The following is an 8637-nucleotide window of genomic DNA, read 5'->3' as shown; positions in this document are numbered from 1 at the left end:
AAAAACTAAGAAAAAAAAGGCATAGTGAAAGAAACAAAGAAAAAATGGAAATATAAATAAAAAGTTAATAAAATAAAAAAAAAATGAGTCTGACTTGGCACCAGAGACATTAAGAATGCTTTTATTAACCAAGTTTTCCCTTTTTATTTTATGACCTCATTGTAAGTGTTCCAATGTTAGGTGGAACACTCGATGTAAGCTTAAGAAGGCAAATTTCAATAAAATGTTAAACTCTTAATTTTGAAGCTGACTTATAGGAATTATAGAATCTAATGCCAATCACAAAGATCGCAAGAATACATATTTTTAATTAATTAATTTTTTTGTTTATTAAAAAAAATTTCATGTTTATTTTTGAGAGAGACAGAGAGAGAGAGAGAGAGAAAGAGAGAGAGAGCAGAGGAGGGGCAGAGAAAGAGGGAGACAAAATCTGAAGCAGGTGCAGACTCTGAACTGTCAGCACAGAGCCCTACACCTGTTCGAATTCACGAACTGTGAGATCATGACCTGAGCAGAAGTTGGGCACTTAACCGACTGAGCCACTCGGGTGCCCCATTTTTAATGTTTTAAAAGAATATTCCTGGATATATTTTTCCTGACATTTTATCTTTATTTTTCCTTCTAAATTTAAAGTATACATTTATACATTCTAGTAACTGACTTTAACCTCTTTTTGTCATTGTTTAGCATGTTATTTAATTAGATAAGATGACAATGTAAACATAATAACAACCAAAAAACAAAAAAACAAAAACAAAATAGCAGTTTTTTGAGAAGATAGTGGTTTATATTTCTCTTATACAAACATTCAGGTGGGTTCTCCAGACTGGTTATGTGTCTCCAAGGTTTTAGGAGCCCCAACCTCCTCTGTTTAGTTACTGTACCAATTTGCAAAAGTCCTGAGAAATTTTATTTCATTTTAGGAAGGAAACAGCCCAACTAACTGTGGAGTGTTCAAATACTGAGGAAACAGGGTGAGAACTGATAATGTGCAAATCATACTATCTATCCAATTGCCACTTGGTCACTCAGATACCCACATGTACCCTCTTCTCATACTTTTCTTATTTTCAGAGTCTTCTCTAGAAATTAACACTGGGTCACATTCCAGGATATCGGAGTGCTGCTTATTCCTCTCCATCAAACCTAAATATAGACCTTTATATTCCAGTGTCCCATAAAAATAACAGGACAATTCATATTCTCCCAACACAGTATAGAATGCTGCAATAGGAAATATAATCGGAATAGGACTCATTTGAAAAGAAGATAGGATAACAAAATAGTCTTCTGGGAAACACTTGTAATGATTTTCTTTACTAGAAAATGCCTCGGTTAACACATTTCATTGTCCTCACAAGGAGGTGCACACTGGTCAATTGTCCACTGTGAACATGAGCGCTGTTTTCCTTGTTCTGTATCCTCCTTGGCCACATGTGGAAACTCAATAGGGGAAACTTCTCATCAAGTTGGTACGGCTTTGGTAGCCCACATGTTGCTTGATAAAGGTTTGTAGTCTTAGGAAGTTGCTACAAGGATAGAAAGAATTACAGATATTTGTAGGCCAACACTGTGTTTCTTTGCCAACATCATTCTTTCAAAAACACTTAATAAATTCGTGGTCAATTTCCTTCTTGTCAGTCCATGTGCAAGTAAACCACAAGATTTCATTTCATATTTTGATCTTTTACTTTTTTGGCCACTGTGCCCCACCTATATCTCCTCCTCCAAATTGATAATGAGTTCTTGGGTACTGTGAAAGATAGAACGCTTGAATTGAACAGGGGAGAAAATATCTTAATTCTCAACTTTACCACTGAGTTACTCTAATTACTTCAGGAGAAAGCCACTGCTTCAGTGCTACCCTCATGCCAGTCTCAGGGGGGGATACTGAAGCTGTTGATATTTCAATCCAACAATGCACCAAGTCTCGTACCGTTCATCAAATTAGGTCCAACCACAGGCAAACCACGTCTCTGATCAGATATTCTTTCCTTTTCATATCTTCTAAGTCACTGACAAATTATAGCATGAGTTCATTTCTTTTATACGATTTTTGTCAAAAGTGGCTAGAAGCAGTCTACAGAAAACAAAACTCTGAATTATGTATAATTTCACCTAATCTATAGCGTTGGATGAACGGTCTTCAAAAGAAAGAAGGGGAGTTTAACCAACTATTATATCACCATATAATAAGGGTCATCAGTTTCCAGCATATAATTTCTATGTGCTCAACAATTACTGTCAATAAGCCAATGCTTCATGTTTAATCTTTTTTCTATATCTCAATTCCAGATATCAAACCCCATATAAATTGTTAGTCTTAAAAGTGAGTGACCAGGAGCCATGTTTGCTATTTCCAGAAGTACTTTTATCATTATTTCTTTAGCAATAATCAGATGATTCTCTAAACATTCAATTTAGACCAGGGGTGATAACTGGTGATCATTTTGTTTTCCCAACCCCAGGACTTATTTACCAATGTCTTGAGACATTTTTGATTGTCATAATATTTGGGAAGTGCTCCGGGCATCTAGTGGGTAGAGGTCAAGGGGGATGTTAACTATCCTATAGTGAAAGGAGAGCCCCATCTTTTACCTAACAAATAATTATCTGGCCCCAAATATCAATAGTGCTGAAGTTTAAAAATGCTGATATGGAGCAATTTTCACATTTTACTCTTTCTAGTAACATCATTTCTTCTTCTCCTTCTTTGTCTTCTTCTTCTTCTTCTTCTTCTTCTTCTTCTTCTTCTTCTTCTTCTCATGTGACCCCAATTTCCCTCTCTCTTTCCTTTCTCCTTTAACCTTTCTTTATTAATTAATATTAATATAGACATCCTGGAAATTACAGCATTTTAAGATGGAACAAAGGTAAATACATTCAATTAGAAATTCAGAGGTAAATGGAGAATAAGAAAAATAAGCAAAAAAAGAGATTACTAATTGAAAAATTGTATTTTGGGTCTTTTCTAAGTTAGCATATATAAATAGCTTGGAAGCCAGTATGACTGGAACATAGAGGAAAAATAGCAGGACATGAGGTTAGAGATGGCCAGACAAAAGGTTTTATGAGTCTTTGTAGAATATGAGTTCAGTTGTGACATAAATCAGGACCATAATTTACTTATTGATTACAGTTGAGCTGACAATTTTCATAGTCAACTTTATATTTTAAAGTCATTACTCTGGTTATGTAATGATAGCAGACTTAAGAGAAACACAGGTGGGAGCAGGCACAAGGGAAGTGATGACCTATGAAATGACTGAAGAGATAATACAAGTTTTATCTTGCCATTTCAACGTATGCTGGGAAACACATCAATCCAGATTCCTGTACAGATCACTCACTTAACTTGTTTTCATATTCCCTTCAGTGATACATAACTAATTTATTTCCCCAGAATTTAGAAGTGTTTTGAGCTTTTAAGAAAACATATGTGTTTTTTTCTAAAGGCCATTTATTTGAGGACTTTCAGTGAGTTTAAATCCATTTAAGGCTTAGTCAAATCTTCCTTAAAATCAACAACCCTGGCTATATCATTTCAAATCTTAGACAAAGTAATGTATTTTTATTTTTTATTTTTACAATTTAATAACCATTTCAGTATGAGTCTTACTTCATTTATTCAAGAATATGTAATTCACTAAAAATAATGTTTGTAAGGATCGCTTAATTTTAATTATCATAGATAATATTTACTTACTGAATAATTATTATTATCAAATGCCTAAAATCATCAATGACCACATTTTTGGAAAGCAATTGAAATTAAGTTCCAACTTGTATTCACATGTGCCTTTTAGGAAATTTCACTCCTATGACCTAAGGAATTAGCGTTGTTTACAGTTAGCACACATAGAATTACTAAATGTGAATCACTAACATTACAAAAAGGCCAATTATTTAGAATATAAGAAAATACTTTTATCATTGAGGATGACTCTCAGAGTTGTTGTTCACATACATGTGCAAATTACATGTCATATTTACATTTATAAAATCCAGTCTGTTCAGGCAGTTGAGCGTCTGACTTCAGCTCAGGTCATGATCTTGCGTTTAGAGCCCCGCATGGGACTCTGTGCTAACAGTTCAGAGCCTGGAGCCTGCTCTGGATTCTGTGTCTCCCTCTCTCTCTCTGCCTCTCTCCTGCTTGCTTTCTGTCTTTCTCTCTCAAAAAAAAATAAACATTAAAAAACAATCTTTAAAATCCAGTCTCTTTACAGAGAAAATAGTGATTATTTTTTAAAAATTTGAGTACAGATTTCAATATGGTACAAGTGAGCTAATGGATCTTTAGAAATCACTCATTCAACCTCTTCATTTTACATAAGGGAAAATAAAGCTTCACCCTTGAATATAAATTAAACATGAAAATTTTATTGACTTTACTGACAGCCATTTTACAGAGACCATTTGTGTGGGCCTTAGTTCTTTTTCCTTTATACTAAGATATGGTGTTATATGATAGATTCTTTGTCTGCCACCTAGTTATTCAACCCTGTTATACAATTAATTTGGGGGGGATGTTACATTTTTTGTTAATACATGCTCAAAGCAACATGCTTTTTAATATGGGTAATGTCATTAAACTTCAAAATGATAAAGTATATGGCAATTAAACATAAAATGAGAAGAAAGGAGTTAATAAAATGAGGGGTAAGGAAGCTAGAGGGGTCAACTTAGTTAAGGAGTGGTTTTTCATTTAAATGTTTAACACACACATATAAAAGAACCAGTTGTGAATATCTCTAACATCTCTAAGAGTTTGGGTAGGGGTGTGTGTGTGTGTGCGTGTTGAGTGTGTGTGTGTGTGTGTGTGTGTGTGTGCATGTCTCAGTATAAGTGTGCAATGACACTGTCTTGGTTGAGCTAGGAAGCAGATCTTAACATGAAAAGGAGGATGAATTAATAAAAACCTGATGCATTTCCCTCAGGGAAGAAATTAATTGGGGCAAGAAAATCTATCTCTCAGTTGAACAGAACAGAATCGAAGGGGAAAAATAGATATTAATAAATAAAACAATCTTAAAGATAAAAATAGTAACTTCAAGATAATCAAAGATTTATTTTTTATTTTTATTTTATTTCTTTGTTTATATAAATTTAAATCCAAGTAAGTTAACATGTAGTCTAGTAATAATATCAGGAATAGAATCCAGTGAAACATCATGTGCATATAGCACCCAGTGCTCATCCCAACAAGTGTCCTCCTTAATGCTCCTCACCCATTTAGCCCATACTCCCATTTAACACAATGCCAGCAACCCTTAGTTTGCTCTCTGTATTTGAGTCTCTTACGGTTTCTCTCCCTGTTTTTATATTATTTTTGCTTCCCTTCCCTTATGTTCATCTGTGTTATATCTTAAATTCCACATATGAGTGAAATCATATGATATTTATCTTTCTCTGACTTTTGCTTAGCATAATGTATTCTAGTTCCATCCATGTTGTTGCATATGGCACGATTTCATTATTTTTGATCACTTAGAAATATTCCATTATATATATATGCCGTGTCTTCTTCATCCATTCATCAGTTGATGGATATCTGGGCTTTTTCCATACTTTGACTATTGTTGATAGTGCTGCTATAAACATTGCGATGCAGTTGCCCCTTCGAATCAGCACACCTGTATCTTGGATAAATACCTAGTAGTGCAATTGCTGGGTCATAGGATGGTTCTATTTTTATTTGTTTGAGGAACTTCCATACTGCTTTCCAGATTGGCTGAACTAGTTTGCATTCCTGCCAGCAGTGCAAAAGTGTTCCTCTTTCTCCTCATCCTTGCCAACATCTGTTGTTTTCTGAGTTATTAATTTAACCATTCTGTCAGGTGTGAGGTGGTATCTCAGTGTGTTTTTTTAATTAAAAAATTTAATGTTTATTTATTTTTGAGAGAGAGAGAGAGGGAGAGAGATAGATAGCAGGGGAGGGTCAGAGAGAGAGGGAGACACAGAATCTAAAGCAGGCTCCAGGCTCTGACTTGTCAGCACAGAACCCAACACAAGGCTCAAACCCACAAGCAGTGAGATCACGACCTAAACTGAAGTTGGACTCTTAATTGACTGAACCACCTAGGCACCCCTCAGTGTGATTTTGATTTGTGTTTCCCTGATTATGAGTGATGTTGAGCATTTTTCATGTGTCTGTTAGCCATCTGGATGTCTTCTTTGGAAGACATTTTAGATATTAACCCTTTATCTGATGTCATTTGCAAATATATTCTCCCATTCAGTGGTTGACTATTAGTTTTGCTGATTGTTTCCTTTGCTGTGCAGAAGCCTTTTATCTTAATGAGGTCCCATTATTTCATTTTTGCTTTTGTTTCCCTTGCCTCTGAAGACATGTCAAGTGAAGTTGCTATGGCTGAGGTCAACGAGCTTGTTGCCTGTTTTCTCCTCTAGGATTCTGATGGCTTCCTGTCTTATGTTTAGGTAATTCATCCATTTTGCATTTATTTTTGTGTACAGTGTAAGAAAGTGGTCCAGGTTCATTCTTCTGCATGTCACTGTCCGGTTTTCCCAACATCATTTCCTGAAGAGACTGTCTTTTTTCCATTAGATATTCTTTCCTTTTTTGTCAAAGATTAGTTGGTCAATACTGGGTTCTCTATTCTGTTCCATTGATCTATGTGTCTGTTCTTGTGCCAGTACCATATTGTCTTGATGATTACAGCTTTGTAATACAGCTTGAGGTCCGGAATTTTGATGCCTCCTGCTTTGCTTTTCTTTTTCAGGATTTCTTTGCTATTCAGGGTCTTTTCTGGTTCCATACAAATTTTAGGATTATTTTTTCTCACTCTGTGAAGAATGCTAGTGTTATTTTGATAGGGATTGCTCAAAGATTTAATTCAAAGGGAATTTTATAGCAAATATTTCCAAGCAAATATTTCCATGGACTAAGATATACAATTTGTTTTGCCTATGTAATGTTTATATAGTGTGTAACACAAATATGTGTTATATACTTGTACATGTAATTTGTATAAAGCATATAAACATACACATATGCATATGTATATAGAATACATCTTCTGTTTAGTAAAATTAAAGGGGTAATTTGATAAATTCACAGGAAGTGTATGAAATTTCATCAATTCTTCCTTAAAGGGCTAATAAGACAAACATAAAAATGAGTGAGTTTTGGAAGAGTTGAAGAACACAATGGACAATTTTGAATTTATGGGCATAAAGAAACATAGGAGTTTGTGGGATTTGGGGACTGATCAAGGAAAAAGATATGACCACTAGAAGCAGTAACATGCATAAGTTTTGGTAGGTGGCATTTTGAGGGGTTTCATGAGAGGGGAAATTACTCACAGCATGAGACTGTCCAGAGACTTATAGCATGGGGCCACCATCTGGAAAGGAAGAAGAGTAAGGGAACTGTCAGGAAAGAAGAATGTTTAAGATCAAGATGACATGTCTAGGCAGCATGGTGGGGAGTTTCTGGGTTAGAGAATTTTAGGGGACATATAATTTGGGGGCTTGTAATGACAAGTCTATCTTATCAATGGCTAACAGCTTTGGATATAGTTTTATAGGGTATGCAAAGCAGGTAGGTTCTAATTGGCTAAAACTCTTCGAGCTATTTTTAAAATAATTGATTTGTAAAAATTTGAACTTGGTTTCTGTGGCCTTTTGAACTAATGAAATTCAGCTTGTAGTGAAGAGATAGGGGTCAATGTACAGAGATAATCTTTGGGACATTTATTTAACAACAACAATAAAAATTGAATCCAACATTAAAGAAAAGATATTCTTCTCTAGCATATACAGAGTATTTTCACCAATCAATCTCACTTTCTTTTTTTTTTAATTTTTCTTAATGTTTATTTATTTTTGAGACAGAGAGAGACACAGCATGAACAGGGGAGGGCAGAGAGAGAGGGAGACACAGAATCTGAAACAGCCTCCAGGCTCTGAGCTGTCAGCACAGAGCCCGACGCGGGGCTCGAACTCACGGACCGTGAGATCATGACCTGAGCAGAAGTCAGACGCTTAACCAACCAAGCCACCTAGGCGCCCCTCACTCTCATTTTCAAATTGCAAAAGATCAGTAGTAGCAAGTAGAACATATTTCTCAGCAAAATAATACAATTTGAAATCAGCAATAAAAGTATCACTATCCCCACACATTTCACAATTTGGAAACATCTTTTAAAATAAATTTAGGGCCAGGGGGCCTGGGTGACTCAGATGGTTAAGCATCCGACTTCAGCTCAGATCATGATTTCACGGTCTGTGGGTTCAAGCCCCTCATCGGGCTCTGTGCTGACAGTTCTGAGCCTGTTTCAGATTCTGTGTCTCCTTCTTTCTCTGCCCCTCCCCCCACTTGCTCTCTCTCTCTCTCTCTCTCTCTCTCAAAAATAAAAATAAACATTTAAAAAATTGAAAAAAAATAAATTTAAGGTAAAAAAGAAAACTATAAAATAATTGGAATTGAATGATATAATTCTATATTTTAAAACACATAGCGGGGAGGCACCTGGTTGGTTCAGTTGGTTGAGCATCCTACTCTTGATTTTGGCTCAGGTCATGATCCCAGGGTTGGGCTCAGCCCTGAGTGTGCAGCCTGCTTGGAATTCTCTCCCTCTCCCTCTGACCTCTTCCCAACGCTCTCTCTTTCTTTCT

This window comes from Felis catus, chromosome B1 (genome assembly GCF_018350175.1).
Source record: "Felis catus isolate Fca126 chromosome B1, F.catus_Fca126_mat1.0, whole genome shotgun sequence".
Taxonomy (NCBI): domain Eukaryota; kingdom Metazoa; phylum Chordata; class Mammalia; order Carnivora; family Felidae; genus Felis; species Felis catus.
This window is presented reverse-complemented; position numbering follows the sequence as displayed.